The sequence below is a fragment of the Lycorma delicatula genome, chromosome 12 (assembly GCF_047948215.1).
Source record: "Lycorma delicatula isolate Av1 chromosome 12, ASM4794821v1, whole genome shotgun sequence".
Taxonomy (NCBI): domain Eukaryota; kingdom Metazoa; phylum Arthropoda; class Insecta; order Hemiptera; family Fulgoridae; genus Lycorma; species Lycorma delicatula.
In genome coordinates this window covers 21,111,579-21,129,529 of record NC_134466.1, presented here as the reverse complement: position 1 = coordinate 21,129,529, position 17,951 = coordinate 21,111,579, and the positions used below count along the sequence as shown (strand labels likewise).

At 31.4% G+C, this 17,951-nt stretch overlaps 1 long non-coding RNA gene across 2 annotated transcripts in view; it reads left to right on the top strand.

Annotated features, from left to right (window-relative positions):
• Positions 1-16,135, top strand: part of LOC142333101 (uncharacterized) — a 114,204-nt gene extending 98,069 nt beyond the window's left edge. Inside the window, exons 4-5 of one of the 2 annotated variants that reach the window (XR_012758524.1) lie at positions 2,356-2,532; positions 15,993-16,135. This is a non-coding gene — a long non-coding RNA (uncharacterized LOC142333101). Of the gene's footprint in view, positions 1-2,355; positions 2,761-15,992 lie in introns of those variants that run through there. The other variant, XR_012758523.1, reaches the window with a different exon arrangement.
• Positions 16,136-17,951: the final 1,816 nt, after the last annotated feature.

Below are 17,951 nucleotides of genomic sequence, written 5' to 3'. Positions count from 1 at the left end.
ATTAGAAAATAAAATAATTTAGAGACTGTATATGTCTTTCTCCGTCCTAATCAAGAGTACATCCACTACCTTCATTCTTATCTGAACTAATGTCGGGGGTACAGTAACAAAAGTATAAAGTTATAAAATTAAAATTACACGGGGACGAACTCACTTCGTTAGATGGCTCGGCCTATTTGCAATTACCGATCCATCTTTCAGATGTACGAACGTTTACAGAATTAATACCGTTAGAAGTAATTTGAATAAACATTTACTAACGGTTCTGCAAGAGCTGAGCTTTCTTCAACTTTATTCTATTTGAACAAGGCGATTTCATCGAGGAAACTCTATATCGACCAGCGAAACGGCTCTAGCCGTCAAGCTTTGCAGGCAGAAAGACCAGTGTTCGCACCTGTCGAGAACTTCCAGGATAAGTTTTCCACAAAAGATATTTAAATAGATAACATAATCGTTAAACGTTAACAAAGTACAGGCTTTATTAAATATTATATCAGCTCTTTCAATGTCTAGGACAAATTGCTTGGCTTCAATAAACCAGAAAATAATTTGCTTATATCAGAAAAAATTGTCAGTTCCAGAGATTCTAATGTAATATATCCTCCCTAGAAATACATTTCCTGTGATCTCGTTAAGTTTTCCCTCAGAATTCTAAGTATCGCAAGTATTTAATTTTATATATTAAATAAATTTGTAATTTCTTTCTGGTAATAGAAGAATTACGTTTTAAGACTTGTAATTTACTGGCTAAATTTAATCGCCGAAAACTGCATGACGGGAAGAAAAACAATGAAATATCTTGGTCACTATAGTTAACCAAAAATTATATTTAATATTACGTACTAAAAAAAAAAAAAAAACGAAAAAATATCAACTAAATTACAAAGAAAAAAAAAGAAAACAATAACGAACAAGTAATATTAATAATGAAGAGATTTCAATTCTATGCGAGTCCGTAACAGTTATATTCCATGCAACATCTTATTTATCACAAACAGCACGAAAGAAAAATATTAATTTCTGTACCTTTCGGAACATGTTTTACAATAAAAAACGCAGATTTTAATTAATTATGAAAAGTATTAAAGACAACATATTACGAATCTTTTTAAATATAATAAAATGCTTACGAAATTGACAAAGACATTTGATTAATCTAATCTGCCAATTTATATAAATTTTATCTAGATTCTGAACAATTTGAGGATGTAACACACATTAAAAAATGTTATCGATCGGAACCCCAAAAAAAAAAATCGTTCTTCATTATATACAGAGTAATTACGTAATCTTTGTACTTAGACCCTGCTAATTGAATCTCGTGTATTTTGAACCGACTTGCAAAAAATGTTAGATACTTGACATCAAATAAAAATCGTTTCTAAAAACGTCCTATGAAAAGTGACAAGAAAAAAGCTTTTCCCGTCATCTTCTTCATTCAGCCAAACTTAATGTTGTACTTCGGTATGCCATGCTTAGCCTACCAAAATGCAGAAAATATGTAGTCCTATAATCGTCAACTGCATTCTTTTCTTCACAGAGGCTGGTTGCGTGTGAACATCAGTATTCTTAATTGAATAACTCTATTAGTGTTTCTAATAACACAGTTTGTTTACATGCGTCACAGCCATAAGAAAAACTGCGATCGGTAGTAAAAAGCAGCAAAAAAAAAAAATTAATTCCTACCAAGTGTATTGTATAATTCGCTTCTACTCAGTAAAGAAAACAGCAAAAAAAAAATGTCTACAGAGTGTTTCTAAAATGGTGGGCTGTCTATACTTTTCGGATTCTACTTGTAAAATTAAACAAAAAATATCCTTACGAAAAATGGCAATTTTTCCTTCGTTCTCCCACCGTCCGCCCTTTTGTTAATTTTATATAAAAATGTATATTTGTGGTTCGGATGGTCGAATCACATTAATATTTGGTAAGCGTGTTGGTAATAAAGTTTTAAAATTGGCAAAAATCAAGACTTAAATACCTTTGAAAGTTACAAAATGTCGGCCATTTTTCATTTTCAATCCATTATATCTCCATAAATATTAGTTTTACCAAAATGTGTATTATTACTAAAACATAAAGCCTTTTATTTTTTAAAAACGGTTAATAAATAGCCGAGTTGTAATTGTTTCAAAGGTTTGAATACATGTGTGGTTTCATGAATCATCACGTGTGCCGAGCCATTTTCTTTACCGATTCCGACTAGGGTGAACTGAAATGCAGTTCATGATTTTTATTTTACTATATTGTTTTCTTATTCAATATTCACTTACCATCCGGGTAATCTGTTAACAAAATATCTATTTCTATTATGATTTTCTTAATTTTTATTTTTTATTTTGTTCTACCTTGTAGGAAACTGGTTGTGAACGAATACTGAGAGTTCCCTTCTGATTTGAAAATCGGGTAGCGGTAAAGTCCGATGGGAGCCGCTGAAATCTTGTGCTGTCGTGCCTAGACGGCTCATTTAGGCAGTGACAGGCGACGATGCCACGGATGGGGTTGTCGGACGTCCTACCGCCAGAAGAAAATGTAAGAATTAGGATAAGGTATATAATAGTTTCAGTAACTAAATTTTGAATTAAACTAAATACAAAATAAAATATTTTTGTAAACATTTTCTCATTCTAATGGTTTACCCTTCTAAATAACTCGAATAAAAAATTGTAGTCTCAGTCTGTTGTACCCCAGTTACATTCATCCTGCAATAACTGAATTTGTTTCATAAAAATAAGTAAATTACATATAACACGTAAAATTTAAGTCTTATTTTGTTTTCCTTTTATATCTTAAACTTTTCGCTTCCATGAATCTCACATTTATATATTTTAAAAATAAAAGTAATGAGGAAATGAACCCTTTCTAAAATGACCTGAAAAAATAAAAGGAAACAACATGTTTCTTTTTAGATTACATTTATTTATTAGCTTATTTACCTATTTATATATCATTTATTTATTTGGATATTAAGAATAATATAAATTTTGCAGTTTGTTGGTCGGCGGACTGATGCGTAGGTACAGTAGTTACATCCATTTGTTTTTTCTTAATGCCTGTTCATTGTTTTTTTTACTTCCTTATACGAAGTAAAGGAAGTACATCTGTACGTACGTTTTATTTCGCATAATTCAAAAACTATTAGCCGTAGGATGTTGAATTTTTGGATTTAGAACTGTTGAAGATCTACTTGTGCACCATCCCTTTTGGCTGTAATCGACTGAACTAAAAGTGTCCAAAAAAGCCAAAAATCCACAAAATTTGGATTTTGAACTTTTTCTTAATTGCAGTAATAAGTCCTCATTCAGAGCTGTTCAACGACGCATCATAAGTGGTACTTATTTTCATTAGTTCCAGTGTTGTAGCCAAATGAAATTTTAATTAATGCAGTATTTAGAATTAACAGGAAGGGTAATCGGTTCGAATCAGACTTGATCTCCTTTTTTTTAACTATTGATGTTTTAATAATTATTAACCTCTGACTTTAATAAAAATATTACGTAAATAATTATTCTATAATAACAATAAAAAGAATATCAGAAGTTATTAATGAAATAAAATTTTATGTCATTTTCATTTAAAAACAAACGTGTATGTGCAATTTAATAGGCGTACAACTAAGTCATGTGGGGTCCATATCAACTTTTTTCATCTATGAATATTTTACTATATATATATATATATATATGGAAATAAGTAACTGTATATATATATATATATATATATATATAAGTACTTATTTATATATATATATAAATAACTGTATATATATATATATATATATATATATATATATATAAATAAGTACTTATTTATATATAATATATGTACACACAGCTACTTATTTACATTTTAAATATTACTTACTTATTTAATTATATCGCTCACCTGTGACGTCACATCATAGCATTGTAAAAATCTGAGTTGCAAAATTTTTTATTGCAGATATTGTTATTTTTTAATTATTTTACAAATATGCCTAAGAAAAATACTATCTTAATTAGGCAAAATCTCAAAATACAGAGGGACCTTGTTCTACAGCCTCACCCCCTTAGCCTTTTAAGTTGAAAATCAATGGCATCAATGCCCCAAATGCAGAAATAATCTGACCAGATTTGGTCAAAATCGATCTGATAGTTCTGGAGATATAAGGTGGTTTAGAAAGTGATACCGACCACACACAAGTACATACGAACATTAACATCGGGAAATTTTCATCCGGTGTTTTTGTTCTTTGCATTCCTTAAGTGTCAAAACATAGACGCTAATTAGTAAGATCCGGTGAAAACCGCATATGCTAAATTAAATCAAATGCAATACTTTCCCTTCTAAAGCTAAAGTTCTGCTATAGCACTACCTAGACGGAAACGTAATAAGATAAATCCGATTTTTGTTTCAGAAATGAATAATTTATTTATTTAAAAAAATTAATAATAAAAAATGGATATAAATAAAAGATGGTAAAAAGCTGAAAGATTTAATTTATATAACAGAGAATAAGACTACCTTGTATAATAACATGATGTCAAACGTTGTATTAATTCCTTTTTAAAATTGCCAAGCAAAGAAATTACAGGTAAAACGAAAAAGGATTTGTATAAAACAAGCACGAGAAAATATATATATATATATAAAGTATATTTTCTATAAAAAACAAAATAAGATTAATAATTTAAACGAATTCGTTAATATTTCAGCGTCAATAATATTCCACGTATCAAGTATCACCAGCATTATAACATATGTTAAAAATCAGGAGATAGCAACCAAAAACTTATCGAATCAGCGAGATCAATTCAGGTATTAATCGAAACATTTGTTTGGTTATTTTACCGATCAAAAAATTAGGAGTAGAATATGGATTTTCATTACTCTAAAATACGTTTCAAATGCTTATATGAGACAGTAATTACGTTTATTTATCGAGGAAAACTTACACGGTATTGTTCAGAACAATTTATATTTGGTTTCGCTAAACGTAGGATCTGGATATCATATCTGCGAGTGCTAATGGTATATATGACGTATCAAGGATATTAATTTAGTCTAAGATCAGAAATTAATAACATCCTAGAATTTCTTTTTTGAAAACAAATGATAAATGTCCGAAATCAAAACCAATGTTTGGAAAAATACCGCAAAGATTACACTGAATTTTGTAAAACGTTCGATCTAATCAGCTTGGAGCTTTGTATACAAACAATATTTCTTGTAGTAACTTATATGATAACAATATTTACTTACCGAACAATAGTTTTAGTAATATTGGACATGTAGTTTTTTTTTGCACGTAATTAAGGATATTTTTACTAATTACTAATCTAAAAGTTGGTTAATAATTTAGGTAAATGTTTAAATTCGAATTTTTTTTGTAACTGCGTTTTACGTTTTCTTATATACATTTCAGTTTATTTTTATTTTTTTCATATTTTACAAAAGGATAGATCTGTGAACTGAGTAATGAAATATTACAATCAATTTCTAGTGACAGATTTCTGGAAAAGCTATAAACAAAATCCATTTAAACATTAAAAAAATAAAAAAAGTAATTAAGTACTGAATATTTAAGCCGTGCAAGATAATGAAACTTGTATTCTCTTTTGTATTTATGAAATTGAGTAATAAATTATGTAGTACAACTTTTTATCGGAATATCTGTTATAATTAATAATTATGAATAAGAAAACTTCGCTGTTTTTACACGACTGCCCAAAAAGCAGTGTGATGTATTTAGGGTGAATATATGTTTGTTCTACCGTAGCAGCTCAACGACCAAACCGATTTAGATGTATGACCCCGCGTTGGAATCCTTACGTTACCGGGAATGTCATAGACTATATATATATATATATACATTTAATTGCAACTAAAAGGCCACAAAAAATCATATGTACGATTCTAACTGGATAATCGATAATATTTTACGTAACTATCTATGTGTATTGAAAATAGTTGTGCTTAAAGATATGCTACGGTATTGAATGAATGAATTTCGGTAGTAAAATTTATTAATTTGTTTTATAATTATTATTATTACTGTTGTTATTTACTATTTATAAACATTTAAAAAAATCTTATGATTATTTGATGGGCAGTCTGTTCGATCATGTAAGCATGTTCTTTCTACTTGCTCTTATTAGTTTTTTTTTTGAGTTCGTCATTTTTTATCCCCCCCCCCTGGGCACAGACACGCAACTAAACATAAACACAGCTCCAGGTGGTGCCATTGCTTCAAGCTACATCGTCGGGAACCATAGTTCTCCCCAGGTAGCCGGGACTCGGTCTTTTAGTTATGCGCCATACATCTAATGAGGGATTCCTTTGGAATCCCTCCACCGGGACTCCGTCTTTACGCCACGCCTCAAGTGACGAATCCGAAAGGGATCCCCACCGGGATTGCGATCTTATTACCGTCCAATATGAAGTTCCAAGAAAATCCCAGGGTAGTCCCGCCCAATCATCAGCAGTGGAACACTAAGCGGCTCACCCCCCCTGGACAAGGCTGTCCCATCGCAGGTCTTCTCCAAGGCACAGACGACGGGTCTCATTTGCCGGAGCTGCCCCTGAAGCCCCATCCCCACAAATATTGTCCCCGAAAATTATACAGGGAACACTTAGCCCCTGTCAGACAATCCGCTCGAAGATGTCTCGCAACCCCATAATTGAAACAATGACCTCGTTTATTGGGACCGCTGCAGGACCCAGTCCGGTGCCCGAACTTCCAGCGCCGATAACAACGTTCCTCTGCGGACCTCTTTAGAACTCGGCAAGACACTTACCCAACGCGGATGCGGCCTTCCTTCAGCAGTTTGTAGGCCAGCAGCGGAGGAACCGCTACCATCGCCACTACCATCGATACGTTTTGTATCCCTAAACGAGGAATCAAGACCACCGGTTCAGTTTCTATAATTAGCACTCCACTATTAAGCAAAAAAAAAAAAAAAAGTTGTTAAAACATTAGGAGAAGCTAAGTATAAAAGAGATACTGTTTGGCACCCTTCTTAGATGTCCAGCGGGCCATTGACAAGGTCTGGCTACTTGGACCTTTATACACTTTGAAAAAAACTTCCTTAATTTTTTTACGTTGGTCTTCGCAAATAACTGAATTGGCGTTTCTGCCAGGTAAAGTATAAGCAACATTATCTGCGTTCTTTGACACTAAGTTGGGGGTTCCGCAGGCTCAAGTTTGAGACCTGTCTCATACTGTATCTTCACTGCCGACCTTCCGGTTGAGAATGGAGTCACTGCCGCTTTTTTTACCGATGACACAGCTATTCTGGTTGTCGATTACAACTCAACTACGGCCTCAACTAACCTACAATCTAAATTAAATCTAATTAACAGTGGCTGGGTACATGGAAGATAAAAGAGTTAATCAAGGTAAGTTTAGCCATGTGACTTAACAATGACAAGAGGAGACTGCCCAGGGGTCCACCTTTATGGCATTTTAATTCCGTATAGTGTAAGTATAAGGTACCTGGTTCTTCACCTAGACGTCGTTTGACGTGGAAGTTTCATGCTAGTGAGAGGAAAAAGCTAGTTAACATGAAGTTCAAGGAAACGTACTGGTTTCTGGGCAAGAGGTCTGATTTATCTTTGTCTAATAAACTACTTTTATACTCAGGAATTTTGAAACCAAAATGGATATATGACGTCCACCTATGTGGCACGGCAAGCATATGAAATGTTGAAATCATACAAGGGTTTCAAAATAAAATTAGCGAAGAATAAAGCTGAGTCGCTGAGGTTTGCTAAAAAAGTGAAATCCATAAATATTTGGATGCACGGTACGTCAAGTAACAAACACAACGTTTCTATTTGAAAATGAACTTCGTTTAATGACTACTTTAATTCCTTGTCCGTAAACCTCCTAGAAAACGGTGAGGATTTTAGAGCTACAAGATCTGGACCTTATTAACTCCATCACGCTATAAAAAAAGGATGGTGCGTGAGTTTGTTGAATGTGTTCATATTTTTAATTTAGCTGCTATTGGCGGAGATCGGACCACCATTGGTCCGATCTCCGCCAATAATGTGTGTCGCTCTGCCCCCAACTAAATAAGTTGCAATCTTATTTTTGGAATTATGATGTCTGGTTCGGGAATTATAAAGGAAACGAATTCCCCCTACTAAAAGTCTTGTAGGACTTAGAAAAAATCTCGTATTGAATTCTTATGAAATTCTCTAAAATTTTTTTAAGTGGTTGTTTACTTAAAGCTATTAACTTGCAATAGCTTGTTCAAACACTTAGAAAATTTTCACTAATATTATACTATTATAACCTCAATAGTATATAATAAAACACTCTAAAAAAGTATCTTCTACTCACTCTTCTGAATTGTATGTAAACTCAGTTTATACTTCTTCACTATTGATAACTTAAATCACTTCAACACCTTATAAAAAGTAAATTATAGCTATTTTAATTCACTAAAAATTCACTGAATAGTTTGAAAACTAAAAAACACTAATAAAAAAGTAATTCCGTGTCCAAAACTCTTGAAATTTTCAGATCTAGTCCATTAACCATAATACTTTAACATCCAATTAACAAATCAATGAAAAAACCGAAAAAACCTATCAAAAAAGCGACAAAACGCGGAGCAATAATAAGACGTCCTCACAGTATGAGTATCCAAACTCGACTTGGATAACTATCTTAAATAAATATAACATCACTAATTGGTCCTTATGGAGTCAGTACCTGTAACTGAATCAAATAAAACTCATTCCTAGAATATTAAATAATAATTCAGTAAACTCAAAAAACCGTAACGGGATGATTTAAATGAAAACAATTCTGATTGTAATAATAATAATAACGTCAATTCCCATTTATTACCAAACTTACACTCTAAAATCAACAATTAAAAAATAAATTAAAATAAATATTCCAAGACAAAGGTAGATAACAAATAAAAAATACCTTAAGCACATTGAAACATTTTCCTGAAAATTAAAACATGAATATTGCAAGCTTTCACAAAAATGGTACTGTATCTGGTGAATGGTGGTAACCCATTCTTATTTCTAGTTGGTCGAACCGGTCAACGTCAGATCGGGTCAACCTGGCGAGGAAAATTATCTGAGGAGGCAAGTCATTCCGTTATTTTTTACTTCTCACGTGAAGCACGATATTAGTCGAAAGGCTACTGAAGTATTAACCGGTTAAAATGTAAGGGGACAGTTCCTCAGCCAGAGAATGATGAAAACTACGAAAAAGTAAGCAAAAATGACAATTAAATAAAATAATGATTATTAATAACAGGAAATTAATTTTAAAAAATTAAATAAATGAGAAAAACCTTCCTCTCTTATAACATTGTTTATGGATTTAATAAAATAATATATTTAAAAATATTATACCAAGAATTTTTTTATTAAGAAAACAAGATTTTTCCAATTATTATTCCAAAATATGACCCGAAATGTTAAGATTGTGGCGGATGTTGTCATGCTACGTAATAAAGTAGGTAAATAAGTAAACAATAATATAATAATAATTTTTAACGGTTGAATTCCACGAACCATTGTATTTAATCCCTTACCTCTGTAGACCGACCGAAGTAAATGCTACGCAGTTTGGAAAATTAATATGCGATATAGAACAAGTGACAAACAGAATAACTAAATACCATACACAGTACGCTGTTTGTGCGCAAAGACGTACTATATAAAAAGAGAAAATACAAACAGTCATGCATATATTTGAATTAAAATTATTCCAGAAATTTATGTCTGAATTGAATCCACTAACAACATTCATTGTGCCCTCATTAAAAGATAATTCGTCTGTTGATACATAAATGAAAGATTTGAGGAGATTTTTTATTATTAAAAGTTATTACTCGAAAAGAGATAGAAATATTTCCTGGAACGTTGCCATGAAATGAAATCGATAGAAATAATGCAATTTAAATACCGTTCTATAATAACTTAAACTTTTTCTGAAGACGAACATTGGAGTATAAATTTTTTTTTTTGGGAGGGGAATTGCTTTACGTATCAGCAGAGGGCTGGCTCCCCCCTCGGTGTGTTGAACTTTCCAGTAAACCGACCTACCCACAAAAATCCTGTCCAGGCGTTAGTCCTTTCTCGTACAGTTCCAATTACGGTCCAATATTAATAAATTTTTTATTATTTAAATCATTTACATAGTCCCTTTCATCCGAATTTAAATATTTATGATTTAACGTGAATTTTCATTGCAGCTGATTTTTTTGTAAAATTGCCTATGAATGATAAGCAGGACAAGAGTTGGATTCACAAATACTTGAATTGTTAACTACAAAGCAGTTTAATCTTTTGCCTCCCTTGCCTACTTTAAAGTGAGCTACATTACACAAATTGTATTTGTTATCCACCAAAGAATATTGTCTGTGAAAACCAGTTTGGTACTCATTTGAAATGTTATTCCTTGAAACTCAATCCGCTAACATTTGAGGCAGGATTCCAGAGAAGAGATTTGATACAGTGTAAAATATAAATTCCTCTGTAATTAAGAGAAAGCCTTTCTTGTGGATTAGAATGGTGATGGCTTTGATGTACAACTCAAGAGCAGTATCCATTTTCAAAAATGGATATATTATATACATATTCATCGATGGTTTCTTATAGAATTCGAAAGGAATTCTATAAAATCTTGGAGCTTTATTATTTTTGGTTCTAGTAACAACTACCCGCAACTCAATTATGGAAATTTCTTGGTCTGAGAACTTAGCAATTGCAAAAGGAGTGTTGTAAGCGAAAACGTCAATCTTTTTTATCTTTCCCAGTAACTTAAAAAGTAATTAATCCAGTCATTCGCCTTTAACACATTATACTTATAACTATCAGTTACCTATCAGAATCTTTTTGCTTTTGAATATTTTACTGCGTGGAATTTTTCGGTCAAATCTTTAATGGATTTGTCTTGCTTTCTATTACACAGTATCTTGTAATTTTTAACTGTCCCTGTTTTACTTAATTATTTACTACTCTATATTTTTAATTCCAAATTCTTAGACAATTTGACGTATTAGTGTATCGATAAATCAAAACTACTTTAAGAGAGGAATGAAAAAACTTGTTTATATACACGATATTAACCATGTGAAACAGCACTGGTAATACGGTATACACTGATATGGATATCTGCTGCGATGGGTTAGTCAACCTATCGTACATGTAAAACTTCTTGTTTTCTGTTTATTCCTATTAGAAATTTTCCATCATCCATCCCCTTGTCCAGTGCTTGCCGTACGTCCATTCAAAGTCATGATCCCAAAGTGTTGAGCCACTCTCTTCCGTCTGGACGGCCATCGATTCCATCGCCACTGGCGTTTGGGTGGCCACCGTCACAGCCTCCATTGGCATTCTCGTACCCGCCGAGGGCACTTCTTCCAGACGTTCCAAAACCGTTTACCCATTAACACAACACCGTCCATTTCAAAAGAACAGTCTTTGATTTTCTTCTTGGTGTTAGTGTGATTACGCACTAACTCACTCAGATCACAGACCCCAAAAGTGTCTGTTCTTTTGTAAAAGAAACATTCCTCCTCCTCCCAACGTACCCGGCTCCCCCGTCACAGCCGACCCATCAACATCCTGAACAGACTTCCCAGCGCGAGGCTTCTTATACTCCTCCACCATCGGGGGGAAGAGCCACAACCTGCGTTTCGATAATATTCCCGTCTATGGGTCTCCAATTCTCCCAACAAAAGACGCCAGGGGTGGAGGCGGCCTCAATGTAACTTCCACTATAATAAATATCGCTCAACTCCATATCGCAGCTCGACGCACTATCAGTGCCGCTGTCTCCCAAAAGGACCTCATGGACAACACGAAATAAAAACTAATATTTTAGCAATTGTGTAACTATCTACTTTTATTAAAGAATTGGAGGATTGTATCTCACTTTCAAATGTAATAAGTTTAAATGAAGTGCAGGAAAAATCTGATATGTACATTAATAGATATACAAGGAAGTGATGTGGTGTCCACATCAGATTTCTTATGCTTATCTTCTGCTTATTAGATAAGTTCTCTTTTTTAATATATTGTGTTATTGTGTACCATCATTTTTAATTTATTGAAAATGTCCTTTCTGTCTCATTTTACATGTATAGTGTAATAAAATTATACTAAATTGTTTACTCTTCTTATATTCACATTTATATTACCATTATAACATCCTGCCATCAGTAACAAAAAAAATTGCTATTTTGATTATAATATAGAATTCTACTTGTGGCATTTCTTATCCTTTTTCTGGTATATAAAAAAAATGTTTTGAAGAATCTGTGAGCTTCATCATTTATTTTTGGTATATAAAATTAATATATGATTTTTTTTTAACGAATGAAGAATACATGTACAAAATAGTTAGCTGCTAATTAGTTAGCAGACCAAAATTGTTTGTGCATAATTCTTTTCAGCTATGAAAAAATGTTATTGTTATCGAAAATTTTAAAATTATGTTTACTTAACACATGTTACAATAAATGTTATATTTTTAAATCTGATTTGTATTGTACAGGAAATGTTAAACATCGACAAATGACTTCTAATTAGTCGCACAGTCTGTTGTATGTTGTACAATTTTATTATTTTTGTTGCTAAAAATATTTATTCTGTTTATCAACCTTTTAAAAAAAATTATAAAGAAAAAGAAAATTATAAATAGCTGTGTTTCCAGTTAAACTTTTAAAATATTGTTTTGAACAAAATGTATTGATTATAATTCATTAAAATTCATCTGAGCAAGAAAATTATGCCAAACACTTTTCGTTTTTCTTCTAAAAGATTTATATCCATGTTATTTAAAAAGAAAGTCATGAATTTTAATGTTTGGAGAAGGTTTTTTATACAATGAAAGTTTTAAGAAGTGTACTGTTCCAGATAAAGATATTGATAGATTTTTAAAGGAAAATGTTTGCTAACCATGGACACCCTGAGAAAAACCTTTTGACTAAAAAATTAATGTAGTTAAAGAACTGTGTGGTGCATAAATGTAAACCAATTGAATGATGTACAACTGCAATTCTGGCTGCGTTTATTAAGTTCAGTCTACACAGTCATTTATGACCATCAAAAAAATTGTTCCAATTTTTATCAGTTTTTATAATAAAAAGAAGACATTGCTTCACATTGAGTGTATTGCAAAGTACTCAAATTGTGAGGTAAAGTATCAAAATATTTTTGACAAAACTTTATGGATCTTAATTTTGGCCATTTCATTTAATACACTCTGAACAAGGAAATGCTGTTAATCTACGTTTATATAGAGAGAGATTAACCATTCGAAGGAAAGATTGAAATACATATTTATACCAGCAGTTCCCAAAATCCAAAATTTCAAAATCAATTAAAATATATTCCTGTACAGGGAAACTAATCATGCTTTTCCATTTTATCTAGACAACTGGATGTCTGTGTAAAGGAAAATGTATGAGACGACCGAGGGTGACTGAAGAAAATTTTGAATGTGCCAGGGAGTCTTTACTGCAGTACCTAAAATATCCGTGTGCAATATCCTAACCAATATCAGTGTGGAATGTTAAGGAAACTTTACATACGCGTCCATACTGTTAAAACTGTTACACATTATGAAGCTTACCAGATATGCTGTGCGTGCTTACTTCAACATTAAAAATGTTGCAATGAAAGATCTTGATTATCGTGATCTACTCGGCCACTTGATCTGACTCCATGTGATTTTCTACTTTGAGGTTTTATAAAGGACATTGAGTATGCACCTCTGCTACCTACTTATCTATCCAATTTGAGGCATAGGATTGAAGAAATTATCATCTTCATTACTCCTGCATGCTCATTAAAGGATGGGATGAATTCTCCTGTCGGTTGTGTATGCTGTGATAAAAGATGCTTACATCAAATATTAGTAAGGAAAGACAGTAAGAGTTATTGTTTCATTTTGTTTGTGATTTATTACAGTAAGTCAATATTGAGATATTAAATAGCTTTAAAACCCCAATAATCTTCTTTCTACACTCTGTGGAACATTTTTTATTGCTTACTAAATTCTACAATATATTCTTACACATTTTACGATAGTTCATAAATTTGACTTATTGGAGGTCAGTTATTGTAAATGGCGTTGAGTGTATTAAACAGTTGATATTTCTAGAACTATTAGTAATTTAATTTTTTTTAAAAATCTTATAACAGTTTATTTAAATTTTCACAAAGCACAAATTATTCTCTATGACTCATTTTGAAAACTGCCAGTTTACAGTAAAATATTGTAAAAATGTTGATTTAATAAAAAAATACATAAGGTTGAATGACTAGTTTTTGAACACGTGTACAGATATGTAGATTTATGTACAGAGTGGTACATGATTAGTTTCCCTGTATAGGAATATAATTGTAACTGATTTTGAAAATTTTGCTTTATAATAACATGTATAATAAAAGCTTTATAATCAACATTAGTACTGCATTTACCCATTTTTGTTTATGTTATAATGCTTAATTTTACAAGTAAAATAAAGAGTTCATGGTAATGGTATTGCAGAAGTTTGAGAAAGCCACACCATTATGAATTACAAATGTTTCCATGACATACAGTGATCAACATAGCAACATTAATTAAGTTTAATATTAAATTTGAAACAAATGAAACTTTCATTTGCTTCTGATACTGTTAAATACAGGCTGTATAATGGATTAAAGAAGACATATTAGCATGATTTTAAATGTGGTGTCCTGAACAAGATTGCTGTTTTCTGAATGTGCAATTTATTGCAGTTCATGAGGCAGGAATGTAAATTTCTGGACTATGCAGAATTCTCATTATGCATCCAGAGCTGGAAAGGAATGTACCACATCTCATGGTAGGAGCTGGGATGACATCATAGTATTTGTTTGGGTAATATTATTTTAAAGAATACATGAATGGTGATTCTTATCTGAAAATTATGGAAAGGCGATTAATGTATCAACTTTAAAACAAGGGAATCGTGGAACATCTCTGGATTCAGGAAGATGAAGCTTCACCTCATTTTGCTTGAGTGCATAATTTCCTAAATGAATAATTTTTATGCTAGTAAACCCGCTGTGGTTCAGAAGCAAATTCAGCCTAATTGCAATTACTACCACCAAGAACTGACCTTACCATATCTGATTACTCATTGTGGGAAATACTAATCTATATCAACATAATTATACATGAAATGAAAAATTGCGATTGTGTAGAAAGCCTTTTGAACCTTTACTCCAGAGATGATTCACATTATTTCAAGGAGGGTGGAAATGCATATTTCTTTGTGTTCAGCAAGATGGTGCATACAGAAATCCAATGGATAAATAATTCTTAAGTAGAAAGCTATAAAAATATTTCATAGTAAGTCCTCAATGTATATTTGTCCAGGGATATGGGGCCTTCTTGAAAAAAAAAGTGGATCAAAAGATTTATAACAAGTGGAAAATGGAAAATAGATTTGATGAACTAAGTGAGATCCAACTTAATCAGAATGATGAAATGTGAAATAAAAAAAATTTAAACTAAAAAAAGTATTATTCTCTGATGAAGGAGCTGCATTATATCTTTGAAAAGCTAATTTACAGCATCATTTTTATCAACACATGCAAATGAAAAAAAATAACATTGGGCTGAGCGTTAGACAAATTTATTATGAACTGATTGGAATAAAAGATTTAATCTCTCTACTTTTTTCATAGTTTCCTTCTACTGATCATCTTTTCTTTGTGGTTGCTGAGCGCAGGATCAATTTAATAAAAATTTTAGTAGGAGTAGAATGGTGAAAATATAAGATTTTGTGTATATGTTAAGTTATGTTGTCTGTATTTATAACTTTTGTAAAGTTTTTTAGATGGTTTGCTGTTTTGCTTCAGAATTAAAAAAAAGAAAGAAACAGTTAAAGGGTTGTTAATAAAGTACTCTCTATTACTTTTGTTTTTATTGTAACAATACAATTTTAATTTCCTATATAGTTACACTTTTAATTTATGTTTTTAAACATTTTTTATAGGATGCTGGATTTAATTTTGTAACAGCTGTAGGATGGTTCTACTATTAAACAGAATCACTCATCAAGAGCATATTCAATCCTTCTCACCGTTAGTCACTTCTGCTTTATAAAAGACTGATATAAAAAGTATTTTACTAAATGAAATCCTAAAACACATTTGAAATGAAGTAATGTACAATTTAATGAATTATATTGTTTGCAATTAAGAGTTATATTTCTGGTAATTTTTATGGGAAAATAGTTAATGATCAGTCATTTGTGAAGGAAAAATTCAGTACATTAATCTTTTTGATACTGACAGAACTAGTACTTATAAGAAATTTAAATGACAGAAGCATCAAATTGAGTATTTTGCAAATTTTTGCATAATTGATAATGGTAAGGTCACAATTAGTGCACCTTATGTGAAGTAGTATCATTTATAATCTATTTGCATTGCATGTAATGTTATAGTTTTTAAGAATTTTCAATGGGGTGGGTTTTTTCTAATTGCTTGGATTTGGAAATTTCCTTGGAGAAAATTTATTTATTAATATTTATTTCTGTTTGGCCTCTGGAACCGCCATAAGTTATTATTTCAGAGAATGGATGAGGATGATATGATTGAATGTAAATGAAGTGTAATCTTGTATAGTCTCAGGTCGACCAGTAATAATGTAATTAATAATGCTTTGCACTTTTAAATTGATCACTCCTTGAGGAGTTAAATGTAATCACATGCTATTTTCGTTTATTGCTGCCACTGTATCCAAATATATGCATTCCTTTTACATTGCTCCAATATGTATACACTATTACCTTGCATATCTGTGTACTAATTTCTTTATTCCAGATGTCCAATACCCCTTGAATTTCCTCTTGATTTTTACAGTGACCATATTATGATCCAATAGCAAGTAATGTTCAAGATCGTATTTCTTCCTAATCTTTTTGCTTCAATCTTTTTCTTATAACATCCATAGCTGTTAAAATAGCAATAAAATTTACTATTTATAAGCTGTGGAATATTACTCTCCTGGGCTAAAGTTTGTTAAATCCAAAACTATTCAGTTTGAAATAAATATTTTTCTGTCTATTTTTATATACATATAATTGAAATTTTTTTCCTAACTTTCTTTTTTTTTTGGTCTTTTAAGAATAACATTTACTTGGGCTACAAGTGCAACAGATCACTCAAAAAATTTAAATTATATTTTACACAAAAGCTACAAATTAAAGGAAAATTTTTAATGTCGTAAACTTTGAAAATTTCATCATTTAAACTGTAAATTTTGTCTGATATAACTTACTAGAAGTCGGAAATTTAAATCTGATAAGTACAATGACAGTATACAAAATGAAGAAGGTTAGCTAAAACACTGATACACAGGTTTTAGTTATTTAAAGGGGCTACTACAGGACAAATTCCTTGCCCAAAGTGGATGTTATAGGAACTTATTTATTTTCATTCACTTTAATGTAGCATTTTAAAACCGTTATTGTAATATATCTAAAGAAACGTCGTGTAAATAAAAGCCATTAAATTTCATTGTCTGTGTTACAACTGCTGCTTAATCTAAAAGTGCCCAACTGTTTATATTTTTTAATTCCGTTAGAAATACGATTTATTTGTACTGATTCATCTTTGTAAACACAACTGTTATATTTACGTTTGTATGCATAGAAGTACAGAGTGAATTTGATAAATGTTGCATTGGCATTATTTCTTTTTCAGATTTTCAAACGAAAGGAACATAAAAGAGCATAGCATTCAAGATTTTTTGTACTTTTGCTGAGTGATTATATGTTATGTTATAATAATAAAAGACATACATTACTTTCTTTTATTTTAATAAATTCAATGAATCAATGAAGGAAGTATTGTAATGATCCTTAGACAGATCAGATATACATGCGTGTTAATATGATGAAGAGTAATTGAATCTAGCCCACCGGGCTGGTCTAATGGTTAACTTCTCG